The 13616-nt window shown below is 44.2% G+C and overlaps 1 long non-coding RNA gene across 1 annotated transcript in view; it reads left to right on the forward strand.

Moving 5' to 3' along the window:
- The window catches only part of LOC308482193, a 37853-nt gene that overhangs the window by 24006 nt on the left and 231 nt on the right, over positions 1 to 13616 (forward strand). The gene's annotated exons all lie outside the window — the stretch shown is intronic.

Genomic DNA, 13616 nt, shown 5'->3' on the forward strand with positions numbered 1-13616 from the left:
CCACCTTTTATTCACAGTTGCATAAGCATTACACTACAACATGGCCATAAACATGTACGTTCAACCGCTGAAATACACACCCAATATGTAGCAATGGAGATTTATGTTACTGCTTTATGAATGAACACTGTGTTTTATTAATGGACTCTTTATTTTTGGAATTACCTAAGAGCCACCAATAGGGAGCTCTAGAATCTGACAGCAAACCAATCGGGTACTACCAAACAGTGACCCCTATTGCTGAAAGCAGGTAACCAGCAGGAAACACTTCAGCTCAGCCTTTGCACTGTTGACTGAACACCCCTGCTCTGCAGATAATGGAGAAAGCTCATAAATTGTATCCCTTCTGGCATCCTGGCCAATTCTATTACGCTGGTGTAAACCCTGTTGCACCCAGAGCCCAGAATAGCAGCAAATAAAATCCGCTCATATGTCAGTGACCGATAAGACTTGGCAGCCAGTTCTTCCAAAGTCTTCCTAAATTATAAAGCTCCAAAATACAGGCCAAAAGAGAGCAGGTCTGGGAAGAGCGAGGCATACAATGGGCACCACCAGTGAAAAAGCCCTGCTCCACATAGCTCCTGCCCTGTCATTTGATAAGGTGCCCACTTGCCCTCCTTCTTGACATGGAATGCTCTCTATTGGAGTCTCCAGGTCCAATATAAAGACCATATGAAGGGACTTTGAAGTTTCCAACAGCTATTAATCAAGCAAGCAAGCACACAGGTCACCTTTGTCACAGAACGCCTATGTCCTGGCCAGGCCTGCACCCAGTCTTGTTTTTGTACAATCTTGTTTGTTCTCAGTAACCAAAATTATATTATCAACATATACAAGTAGAAAAGTTGTTTTCTTTCATTTGCAAGGAATCGTACAAAACAAAGTGGCACTAATAAAGAAAAGTTCCATGTTGGCAACAGAAAGCAAACTAAAAACGCTTTTGGAGTTCATCAGAACTATCCAGCAATATCAAGTTATAGGAAAACTGGTGCTATTAACAGTAACCCTTGTAGTTGGTTAATTGATTTGGCAACTTTCATGCACATGACATCTGATGCTAATTCCTCCCGCAAAGAGTTAAATGATAACATATCAGAGGCAGCTACAGTTTAAAATGGAAAAAAAATATCTGTGAAAGGAAGAGGAGCAGGTTTGCTCAAGTGTGTTGCAGGTAGAAATACTGTTTGTAATGAAGTGAGAGCTGTAGTAGCTCAAATTAACAAATAGGAAAGGTTTGAGAATTTACATGCTAGATTAAAATTGATGAATTCATTGAGAAGGGGATTGTAAGAAAAACACTGGGGCCTAATTTGATTAATAGAGTGCCTGGTATCTGGTGGGCAATGTTCTCCTTTATTTCCACACTGTGGCTGCAGACCAAATTACCTATCAGGAGAGCTATGAGATTCAGGTGAGGGTCAGATGCCTTGTCAATCCCAGCAGGTATATAACAGGAGGACCCGGCCCGTCCAACTTTCCCAATTCATCTCTGAATTCATTTACCACAGCCACAAAATTCAAAAGTGATTTCTGAAGCTTGCTTGAATTTTACCTATACTGCCAGAAAGAAATTTGGGGAAGATAATAAAAATTAACGCATGCAAGAAGGAAATGGATTGGAACTGTGAACGATTTCTTCTTGCGCAAATGTTCTCTACACTAACTTTATGGTGGCGTTAAACAAACCCATTGTGGGCAGCTGGTTAAAGAGGGAGTTTGTTAATTTCACATAACCTACTTGTTAATTGCTTTCATCCCTGGTCAGTTGGTTTCTGCACTCTGAACCCTAAAGATAGCTCCGAATGGATGTGTTTGGGGAGTGAGAGGTAATTAATGCAAGCAGGCAGCCATGGCTGCAACACAGAGGTTAAGGAGGAGAGAAAGGCCTGCGCTGTGCAGGCCCTCTCTGGAACTGTGCAGGCGACCTCCCTGTTGCTGATATCGCCTTCCTCTCTTTGTGCCCTTCTGCCATAACTTTGCAGGCTTCAGGGAAAGCCAAATCAGGGCTGTCCCACCAGCCCTCTGGCACATAATGTTGATCAGTAGATAAAACTTCCTAGGCAGCCATGGAGCAGCAGCAGCAGCAGCAGCAGCAGCAGCAGGAACAAGTGAGCTTCCCACACAAAGCCCAACAGCTACACTGAGTTTACTAAATGCCTTCTTGCCTGCCACCACCTCATCCAGCTCCCTGAAGGATCTTGTTGTTGCTTGATTACGGTGGCTGCCTTTCCCATGGCCTTTTTTCCTCCATTCATTTTTTTGAAAACTGAGCTTCTTCCAAAAGATTTCCCTAATGACAAGGTATGCTGAGTTGAGCATTGCATTGCATTACAGACAGCAGAAGGAGGAATATAGGGGGAGGTGATCACAGCAATACACACTGCCTCTGTTATTACCTTAAAGTCAGACAGTGAGGTGTTCCCATTTTCTCAGGTGTCTGTACACACACACACACACACACACACACACACGTAGTTGGAAACCCAGCCTCTGACCACCTCCAGGATGAATGGCACCAAGGGGCAGGGAGAATGGGAAGCTACTCATTCATTTTACAAGCTGCCATGCTTTGATTTACTCCAGACCCAAAACAGAATAAAGCCAAACAGCTGACCTGCGAGTTATTTAAAACTGTGAGCCTAACACTGAATCAAGGGGAGCATGAGACAACATGTGGAAATGTTGTCTGACAATTGGCAATGCTTTGAAGTCTTTTAGACAACTGTCTGTTTATTATTTTGAATTGGCCCACACCATTTCCATCGTCTGCTCCCTATGCCCATGAGAAGCTGGAACTGAGGTCCCTCTCTCCATCTCTACTTTCATGAGAAGGCAGATGCTGGTGGAAGAAGAGATCTGTTTTGCAGGATGAGATTTCAGCCCCTGTTTAGTTTCCTCATAGCAAGGGTGGCTAACCCATGGCACTCTAGATGCTGTTGGACTCTCCCATCAGCCCTACTAGGGTTGCCATATTTCAAATCCAGGCAGAAAAGTTGTCAAGCTTTTTTTAAATGGGAAATTGGCAAAAACAACACTGCCAACATGGACAGTGAATCACCCTGGGATCTTTGAATGAAGGGCAGTATACAAATTTTAATAATAATAATCAACTGGAAGGCCACAAGTTTGCCCCCTATGCCTTGTAGAAATGCTAGAGGGAAGCTTGATGGTGATTTTGGATGCTATACTGGCACTTTTTTATTTGTTTCATGTATACGGCTTGAAATGTCTGAATGGTGGTGGAAACTAGAAGCCTTTCCTCCTTCTGTAGCCTACCATCCTAGTTATGTAGCCCTGGGTTGCATAGCAAGTGTTAAAGCACTGAATATGCTGGCAGTGAATATCCTTTTGTGGACTAGGTTAAGGTTACCAGATTTTTTTCAATGAATCCGGGGACACTTTTCAACTTCAGCTGAAGAGGATGGATTTTGTCAGGGGACTGATTTGTAAATCCGGGGACTGTCCCCGGGAAACGGGGACGTCTGGTAACCTTAGACTAGGCTCACAAGGTTCTGGAGCTTTCCAGGTGAAAGGTTCACAGGTCAGTGGTGGGTGGGGTGGAGAACCAGAGGTGCATTTATATATTGGCAGAATTAGAGTGGATGAGTTAAAGGAATAAATTAATCGAGGCAAATAAGAAGTGCTTATTTGGATTTCTCTTCTTCAGAGGATGCTAGCAGCCCTGAGAACGAACAACCCTGAAACCAGGCATGCTTTATTCTTTGCCATGCAAGGGTGCTTCTTTTTTCATCAGCTTTTGGCCTAATGAAATTGAGTTTGAATTTTGTCAGGGTGCAACAGATAGACATGGGACTTAACGAAAACAATTGCAGAAAGCTAGGAAGTGGAAGTAAGGTTGAAGGCACCTGATATCCGGGATGAAATAGCCCCTGAATATCTGGTGAAAGATCTCTTGAGCATTTAGCACGTGCTCAGCTCTGCTGGAGCTTAAAACTTGTAAGCTATAAGGAAAGGGCGGGGGGGGGGGGACTTTGTGCAGCTATCACTTACCAAAACAGCCTTTTTGTCTTAGCTACCGGTAATCATTGACCACTAACTAGGTTTTCTTCGCAATCACTCCTATAGATGTATTCTCTTTTAATTACTGCATTAAAATATACAGCCACGTGGATAAGATCAGGGTTTGTTCTTTTTTAAAAAAGAACAATTGGATCTAACAATGATGGTGAGGGGAAGAAACCTCCAAAAAAGGAGCCAGAGTATATTGAAGAAAATATACTGTATATTTGGGGTGTTTATTTAGCCTTGATCTTACTAAAAGTAGACCCATTGGGTTATGTCCAACTCATCTTTACTGAGAGCAGACCCATTGAAATTACTGACCATGACAAATTTAGTTCCATTAATTTCAATAGGTCTACTATGAATTGAAGTTAGTTGGGCAGGCCGGGTCTTCCTGTTTTATACCTGCTGGGATTGACAAGGCATCTGACCCTCACCTGAATCTCATAGCTCTCTTGACAGGTGATTTGGTCTGCAGCCCCAGTGTGGAAATAAAGGAGGAAATTGCCCACGAGATATCAGGCAGTCTGTTATTCAAATTAGGCCCCAGTGTTTTTCTTACAATCCCCTTCTCAATGAATTCATCAATTTTAATCTAGCATGTAAATTCTCAAACCTTTCTTATTTGTTAATTCAAGCAACTACTGCTCTCACAAGTCCTAGAGTCTGCACTCTGAATAGTGACACCAGGGACCTAGAAGGTGCAGGGCCTGTCAGTTCAACCCCTGCACAGTCTCATCAGGGCTGACCTTAAGGCAATTGTAACAATTGTGCCAAACTGGGCCCCGCGAGCCGCTCCTAAGGGGCCTCCCGCACCAGGGCATTCTAGATGGATTTTATCTATATCTATAAGATTTTGCAGACTTTGGCTGTGAACTGGGACCCAACAAAAAAACAACTAAAGCTGGGCCCCACTTCTTCAAATTTGGCCCCACTGGCTAGCCCTGAGTCTCATAGTTGCTGGGCCCTTGCATGATGGCTTGGGTTTGCAATTTTGAGAGAGGGGAGACTGCGGCACTGGGGAGATGGCAGGCTGGTGAGGCCCCCTAGATTTAGAGGTCCTAGGCTCTCTACAGCTATTTCTGCCGAATAGTAGAATGTGGCGTCTGTGGTGGGGGGCAGTGGGCGGGTCTCATTTCTAGGACATAGAGCTCTTCCCCTTCATGCAATTGTAATTTTTATTGCCGAAACAGGGGTAAAGTCAGTGGCCACTTGTCAGTTTGGCTCTGATTCAACCTGTGTTAACCTGAGAAGGCAAAACATGAGATAGGATCATCTGCAGTTCTTTCCCCTCCAGAGGTTTACAAAAGGGGTGGGGAAGCTGTGGTCCTAAAGATACGGTTGGACTCCAACTCCCATCAGTCCCAGTCAGCATGGCCAATGGTCTGGGATGATGGGAGTTGTAGTATGGCACCATCTGGAGGGCCACAGGCAACCTCACTCCTGTTTCAAAGACTGCTTTCTTAGGCACACATGGAAAGCAAATCTCATATATGACAGCGGGACTTACTTCTGAGTAAACAGTCAAACAATCTCTCTGCACACATTTTTAATAGTGTTTTTATAACAATATGAAAGTTATAATTAAGCATACACACATTCAAAAGCCAAATTTAAATATATTAAACTTGACACACCTGATACTTCCAGTTATACATATGGGAACCACGCACTGAAGTATTACATTATTTGTGAAGGCTCATGAAATGCATTCTGGATGAGCTGGCAATGGTAAGATTCTCCATAGGTGCAACTCAGCATTGGCTCACTGCTGAAAAAGAGCTGCATTTATCCATGCCAGTAAAAGAAGAAGAAGAAAAAACACACACATTCAAATACCCAGTCCCATAATTCTTGTGCTCCAAATGTCAATTATGAAATTAATCTGGCTGGTGTTCACAAAAGCAGTACTACTAATTGTGGGCTCTGCAGGCAGCAGAAATCTCATAGCCTCAACCATAATGTATTACATAACATTTGCTTACTTAGAATATAATCACCCTATCAATTTCCCTGGAAATTTGTTCTGTGTCATTTCCCCCCACTCGTGTCATCAATACAGACTTGACAGTGCAGCTGTAAACAAAACAACAATATTAATACATATCCATAACTAAGTAGGAAGAAAGCAACAGTGTGGGGTCTTTACAGGGCGATTCTGCATGCGTCTTCTCAGAAGTAAGCCCTACTGAATTCAATGGGACTTACTGCCAGGCGAGTGGTGTATCGGAGTGCAACTTTAATGCGCTGCATTTTGAGATTTCAGATAGCATGCAGCTTTCAAACCATCACTTTGTCTCTTTTGACTGCTGTTCCAGACATACTTTCCCACCCACCCACCCACCCACCCACCCACCCAGAAACAGAGGCCACGAGAGCTATTCAGACCTTTCTTCCAACTAGCTCAGTCTGTGCCAGCCTTTTCCAACCAGGTGCTCTGCAGACAAACGCGGTGCTATGAAACTCCCTGACAACTACTGTGAAAGTCGTTGTGAAGTACCTCGGCATCATCTTTGAGAGGCCTTGGCTTGGCTCCACACATAGTTAACGTCTTTCCTGTTAGACACAGAAGAACAGAAGGAAAAGAAACACAGAACGCATTGTCTGTCTTATTATCATTACAAGGAAAACACCCGGCAAGGCAGAGCGACTATGTGTGTGCAGGTGTGTGAGGAGGGGGCATGTTTCCAAGGAGGCATGTACGTTGACACATTGCACCCTCCATGTGGCCTACCTGTTGATGAAGTGGTAGAGCATCTCCTTCTCATGCTAAATTGAAGGTCACAGGTTCAGTTCCTAGCATCTTCGGGTCGGGCTGGGAATATACCTTGTCTGAAATTCTGGGGAGCCACTACCAGAATGGCAGAGGACAATACTGAGCTTGCTGGACCAATGGTCTGACTTGATGTAAATCAGCTTCCTGTTATCATGTGTGAGCAGGGCTTCACAACGTCACCTACTGCAGTTGTAATTCCAAGAGCCAGTGTGGTGTGGTGTAGTGGTTAAGAGCGGTAGATTCGTAATCTGGTGAACTGGGTTCGCATCTCCGCTCTTCCACATGCAGCTGCTGGGTGACCTTGGGCTAGTCACACTTCTCTGAAGTCCCTCAGCCCCACTCACCTCACAGAGTGTTTGTTGTGGGGGAGGAAGGGAAAGGAGATTGTTAGCCGCTTTGAGACTCCTTCGGGTAGTGACAAAGCGGGATATCAAATCCAAACTTTTCTTCTTCTTCTTCTTCTTCTTCTTCTTCTTCTTCTTCTTCTTCTTCTTCTTCTTGTGAAAGCACAGGCATTCACAAATACGGGATTACATAAAGCGGTCAGTGAAGTGGGAGTGGAGGCTAGGCCTGAGCCCAGAAGCAGTTTAGGAATTCCTGCGTTTACAATATCGCTATCAGCTGGTGGATGCTGAGCTTAGAACTTGTGCACCTACAGACTTTCCCTTCTGTAGAAAGTGCACCACAGTCTCTGCTGCCCCTCATTCCAAGGAAACAGAACCATGGGACCCCTGGAATTTTGCACTGCTCGGAGATTGGGGTACAGTGCAACAGAAGATGGCAAGAAAAAAGTGCACTGGAGCTCTTTGGATGGGAGTCACTAGCTTACATCCAGTCCTAGAAAGGCCTGGTTCTCTCTACTTCTAGGAGGGCTTTTGACCCAGCAGAAGTCTCCACTAAGGAAAGAAAAAGGCATACATCCCCCCCCATTTCCCCTTCCTCCTACAGCCCCACCCATGCCACCTTCCACCCTGTCTGGACGGCTGGCCAATTCTCTAGCGCCAATATTTGGGGTAGGTTCTGGATCCTGCAGGAGGAACCAGCTGCTAGTGGAGGCACCTGCTGCTTCACAATCTTTCCCTGAGTGCAAAGGCACCAACTGGATTTCATCCCAAGTGTACAAAAAACTATTTGGAGAGGGAGGAATTGCAATGCACTTTCAACATATAATAATGGGTCACTTTTGTGTGTTTGGTGAAATCCCTTTTTATGTGCTGTTTCCTCTACCCCATAGTTGCTCATGATGTGAGGAGCCAGCTTTTCCCTCCAGCTTTTCCTATTCATATTCCTCCCCCCCCCCCCCAATTTGGCTTCCAAAACCCATTGTATCCCATAGAAAAAAGAACTAAAGCATACACACATGCCAAAAAGTCTCTTTTGGCAGATGAGAGAGGTCGGGGGCTTTTTGTGGAATCCTCTTTACTTCTTCCAGAATAATTTTCTTCTGCAGATTTTTTTTTTTTGCCTTTGTGTTTAAAAGAAAAGGGAAAAAAGCCGTTGTGTGTTTAGACTGAATGACATCCTTGTTGTACCCCCAGCAATGAAGACGTTTGGCTCACCTTCATGTAATTTATTCCCTTAGATTTGCTGAAGAGAGTTCATTAACTTGGTGTGTTTCTTAAATTTTATTTTAAGAATACACTCAGGTCAGACTTCGTCGTATGTCAAGGTTTTGCTTATTTTTATGTATATAAGAAGAGGCTTCTGAAAACCCATAGCTTCAATGTATTGCTAAATAGAGGGATCCAGCGCTGTATTAAAAAACAGGAAAAGAATCCCTGAGCAATCTGAACATTTCCTGCTCCTTAATTTGAGACACTCAGAAGGTCGCGAACAGGAAACACAAAAGAAAATGTAAAGTTTATGCTCACAAGGAAAAGCAAACCCTTTTGATTTCCTTTGGGAGAAGTGTGTGGATATGCAGAAGTCAACTGAAGTCTTGCCATTTATGTAAGTTCCCTGTTTCATTCATGTAGGCTCCGTGTCCCTGTGGTGGCTTTGGGGTGAGCAACCAGCTGGCCCCCCAATTTTGAGGGCCCCCCTTCAAATCCTGCCTGCCTCCTTTACAGTCAGCTGGTCTCAGTCTGCCTTGTCTTTAACTCAGCAGAATTATAGGAAAGCAAGGTCTCCCCCACCTACAAAAACACAGGCAGAGACTTTCATTCCTTAAGTCAAGCCCACCCACATCGGAAGTACATTAGTTCCTTACTTGGGAGCTGTGCTTATTCCTTTCCCCCTACATATGCCCAGTTCACTCAGAACATCGGACGACAGCCATTTTGTTTTAGTAAGAGGGGGAAGAATAGATCCACAATTTCATGGGTATCGTTTAACAATGAAATCTCAGCAGAGTGGACAAGATAGGTTCTTTTAACCCAGGGTCAAAACTAGGCTTTATTCCACCTGGGTCAAAGACCCAGTTTGGCACCCTCCCCACAATTTTTCACACACACACACACACACACACACACACGCTGGGAGCCTCACTGGTACCCCTCTGGTGGCTTCAACTGGGGCAAGAAACCCAGCTAGTCCACCCTCCCATACCTATGGCTTTGCTTTAACCTTCTCCTTTCGACAAGTGAATAAACAGGGAGAGGTAGTAAGATGGGCAGGGTAATAATAATAATAATAATAATAATAATAATAATAGAATAGGATGTCCCTATTTTCACTGGAGAAATGTTGGAGGGTATGCCATCTGGACCCTTCTCAGGCAAAAGTGTTTTTTGTTCATACTGGCCTCATAAGCTTACTGGCTATGGCTAGAATACCCCCCCCCCTGCAAAAAGCAGATTTTTTTTTTGCGACAAGAAAAGTGATGGAAAAGTACAGTGGAAAGTGAAGGGTAATGACCGCTTGACACTGACATTGTATAAGGTCTGTGCAAATTTTGGAAAAACAAATCAGGGTGATTTCTCAACATACATTTCATCTGGAATTGACCTCCAACTGTATTTCTGAGGCACTGTATCCCCATAAGAGATTATGAGTGACATGCCACTCAGTTTTGCTCTAGAATATTTGCAGACAAATGGGATAATGCACTTATTTTCATACCACATTATAATTTATGAGCCAGTCTGTTTCCTTAATTTTTCCCCCCCTGTGAGAGCAGCTTTCTCTAGGATAAACAGGCTCTTGTTTGCTAACAGTCCAGGACTTTAAAACATAATCCTCTATTTGTTATGGTGCTATATTTAAATGAGGGAATATTACAATGCCACACACGGAGGATTACAGCTATGAAGCAGCTGCCCTATTTTTTTTATACTCTTCCATGCAACTCTTCTTAAAAACTCATTTTTCAAAAAATTAATTATACTAATTTTGAAACCAATCCGTTGGGTTTGATGATACATCTAGCCCTATTTCCTCCAGTACCCTTTGGGTTGGACCTTACATTTGGAACATAACAAGCTGCCTTCAATGGACCTTTGGTGTGACCCAGTATATCTCAGTGTCGCCTACAGTGCTGACTGCAGGAAAGGAGCACCTGTCAATTTCCGTTTCTCTCAGTTTCTCATTTTTCTGACCTTAAGCTCAGTTCTCTACATTTCCAGTTTGCAATCCTTTTCTAAAGTCCTTGTGAAAATCCAGCAGCATTTTACAGCACATTTCTCCCAACGTTTACATATTTCTATGTAATTTTGCTGCTCCACAACTTCCTCAGGTGCTTCTGCGTGTTCTTGAATCCAGGCCTGAAGCCAGACTGAAATGTCATCCTGAGCCATGGTAGGCAGCTACACTTCTGGGAGCTGCGGTGGATTCTTACGCAATGTAATAAATAACAACAACAACAACAATAATATTTATACCCCACCCATCTGACTGGGTTTCGCCAGCCACTCTGGGCGGCTTCCAACTGAATATTAAAAACAATACAGTGGTACCTCAGGTTACATATGCTTCAGGTTACATCTGCTAATCCAGAAATAGTGCTTCAGGTTAAGAACTTCGCTTCAGAATGAGAACAGAAATCGTGCTCCGGCGGTGCGCCGGCAGTGGGAGGCCCCTTTAGCTAAAGTGGTTAAGAACAGTTTCAGGTTAAGAATGGACCTCCGGAACGTATTAAGTACTTAACCCGAGGTACCACTGTACAGCGTCAGACATTAAAAACTTCCCTAAACAGGGCCGTCTTCAGTTGTCTTTTAAAAGTAAAATAGTTGTTTATTGCCTTGACATCTGCTGGGAGGGCGTTCCACAGGGCGGGCACCACTACCCTCTTCCTGCTTCCCTGTAACCTCACTTCTCTCAGCAAGGGAACTGGACCTCAGTGTCCGGGCTGGACGATGCTGGTGGAGATGCTCCTTCAGGTATACAGGACCGAGGCTGTTTAGGGCTTTAAATATCAGCACCAACACTTTGAATTGTGCTTGGAAATGTACTGGGAGCCAATGAAGATCTTTCAGGACCGGTGTTATATTGTCTCAGCGGCCACTCCCAGTCACCAGTCTAGCTGCCGCATTCTGGATTAATTGCAGTTTCCGAGTCACCTTCAAATGTAGCATCCCTCTTGGGAATTGCAGGAACACCAGAATGGTGGCTTCCTAACTTTGTGGATTTGCCCTTTGGTAAATTCAGACCAAATTAATTTACCAAATTCTGGTGCTGGAGGAGACTCTTGAGAGTCCCATGGACTGCAATAAGATCAAACCTATCCATTCTGAAGGAAATCAGCCCTGAGGGCTCACTGGAAGGACAGATCCTGAAGCTGAGGCTCCAATACTTTGGCCACCTCATGAGAAGAGAAGACTCCTGGAAAAGACCCTGATGTTGGGAAAGATGGAGGGCACCAGGAGAAAGGGATGACAGAGGACGAGATGGTTGGACAGTGTTCTCGAAGCTATCAGCATGAGTTTGACCAAACTGCGGGAGGCAGTGGAAGACAGGAGTGCCTGGTGTGTTCTGGTCCATGGGGTCACGAAGAGTCGGACATGACTAAACGACTAAACAACAACAAATTTAGACCAAATAAAGCAGGTGGACAGGGAGGTTTCTTCTCAACCACTAGCCTCTCCTGCGATGCCAGACCCACCGAAAGCTGGCCATGGAAGCTGGGCGCTGCCTCTAGCCTTGTCAAGAGCTGATTTATTTTCAAACCTTTTTTCTTTCAGTCCTCTGAAAACGACGACTTTTGAGGTCACTTAGTGGCTTCTAGTTGTTCATCTTGTTGTTGAAAGAAATGGAAAAATTGTGGAGCGCTTCCTCCATTGAGTAATGTTGCTTAGTTAATGGGTGGGGAAGAGGAAAGACTATAAGGGGACTCCCCTGTTAATGTGAACTCTTGCCGTTTTATGGTGGTTGCACCCTGTATAGTTAAGGCTGAAGCAGCTGTACCCATTACATACTCCTATTTCAGGGGTTTATGACTCAGCTGTAAAAATCTGCTCCAGGCTAAAAGGTAACTGACAGGGTGTTACCCTTGGTGTAGTTAAATCAGCAACAAGAACCAAAATGGCAAAAAGAAGACCTCCTGCTCATTTCCGAAAGCTCCCACAGACAATTTAAACCAACCTCATGTTCCATTAGTTGATTACATCTCCTATCTGTAACCTGACCGAGGAGAAGTGATAAATCGTGTATTTCAGAACAGGTTATAGGAAAAGAGTAATTTTTTTTAGCACGAAACAGTCATTTTGGTTTTACCGACATGCAAGAACACTGAATGTACATTTTACCAGTATCCATTGAAATAACTTGAGTTGGCATATGCTCTTTGTCTCCGATTTGCAATACACATAGACCTCCATACATATTATTGTTCCTTAGGCCTGTATTGCTTACTTGCCCATATAAATTCACAAGCCCCATTGGCACAGAATTGTGCGTGCTATCACAAGGGTCTGTGTGCAAGGATGTCATTGCTACTATTCCTAAAACCTTGTTGTGTGCCAAATAATGTGCTGCTGGTTGCATAAAACCACAACTTTGAGAGTGGAGTTTTAGGTGTGGATTTGTTCAGACAGACCAGCTTCCCCCAACCTGTTGGCCTCCCTCCAGTTATTGTTGATGTACAACTCCCATTGTCCCTGACCATTAGCAGTGCTGGAGCTACACATTTTGCTATAAGGGGCATATGTCTGCACTGCTGCTGCCCTCTCCCTGATTTATTTATTTATTTATTTATTTGTGTGTGTATGTTTGTGTGTGTGTATACGTGCAAACACACACACACAACAATGTTGCCAAAAATATTTTTCTTGATTTGCATGACTGATTCATGTACCTAAAGGATAACATTCTTCATTAAGTATTTTCCACAAGTATACAGGTTTTGTGTTAACTGGGGCCACAGTCCTATACTTGCTTCCTGTTTGTAAGTACAACTGAACTTCCTGGGTTTACTTCTAAGTAGACATGGCTACTTAGGGACGCGGGTGGCACTGTGGGTTAAACCACAGAGCCTAGGACTTGCCGATCAGAAGGTTGGCAGATTGAATTCCCGCAACGGGGTGGGCTCCCGTTGCTCAAGTCCCTGCTCCTGCTAATCTAGCAGTTCGAAAGTATGTAAAAATGCAAGTAGATAAATAGGTACCGCTCCGGCAGGAAGGTAAATGGCATTTCCGTGCGCTGCTCTGGTTCGCCAGAAGCGACTTAGTCATGCTGGCCACATAACCCGGAAGCTGTACGCCGGCTCTCTCGGCCAGTAAAGCGAGATGAGTGCCACAACCCCAGAGTCGTTCACGACTGGACTTATCGGTCAGGGGTCCCTTTACCTTTACCTTTAAATATGGCTAGGACTCCACTGCACATAAAAGAGAGGGAGGGAAAGATGATATGGTGAAAGGTCAAAATACTCTTGACTTTCTGTCTT

This window comes from Podarcis pityusensis (genome assembly GCF_964106645.2).
Source record: "Podarcis pityusensis genome assembly, chromosome: 7".
Lineage (NCBI taxonomy): Eukaryota > Metazoa > Chordata > Lepidosauria > Squamata > Lacertidae > Podarcis > Podarcis pityusensis.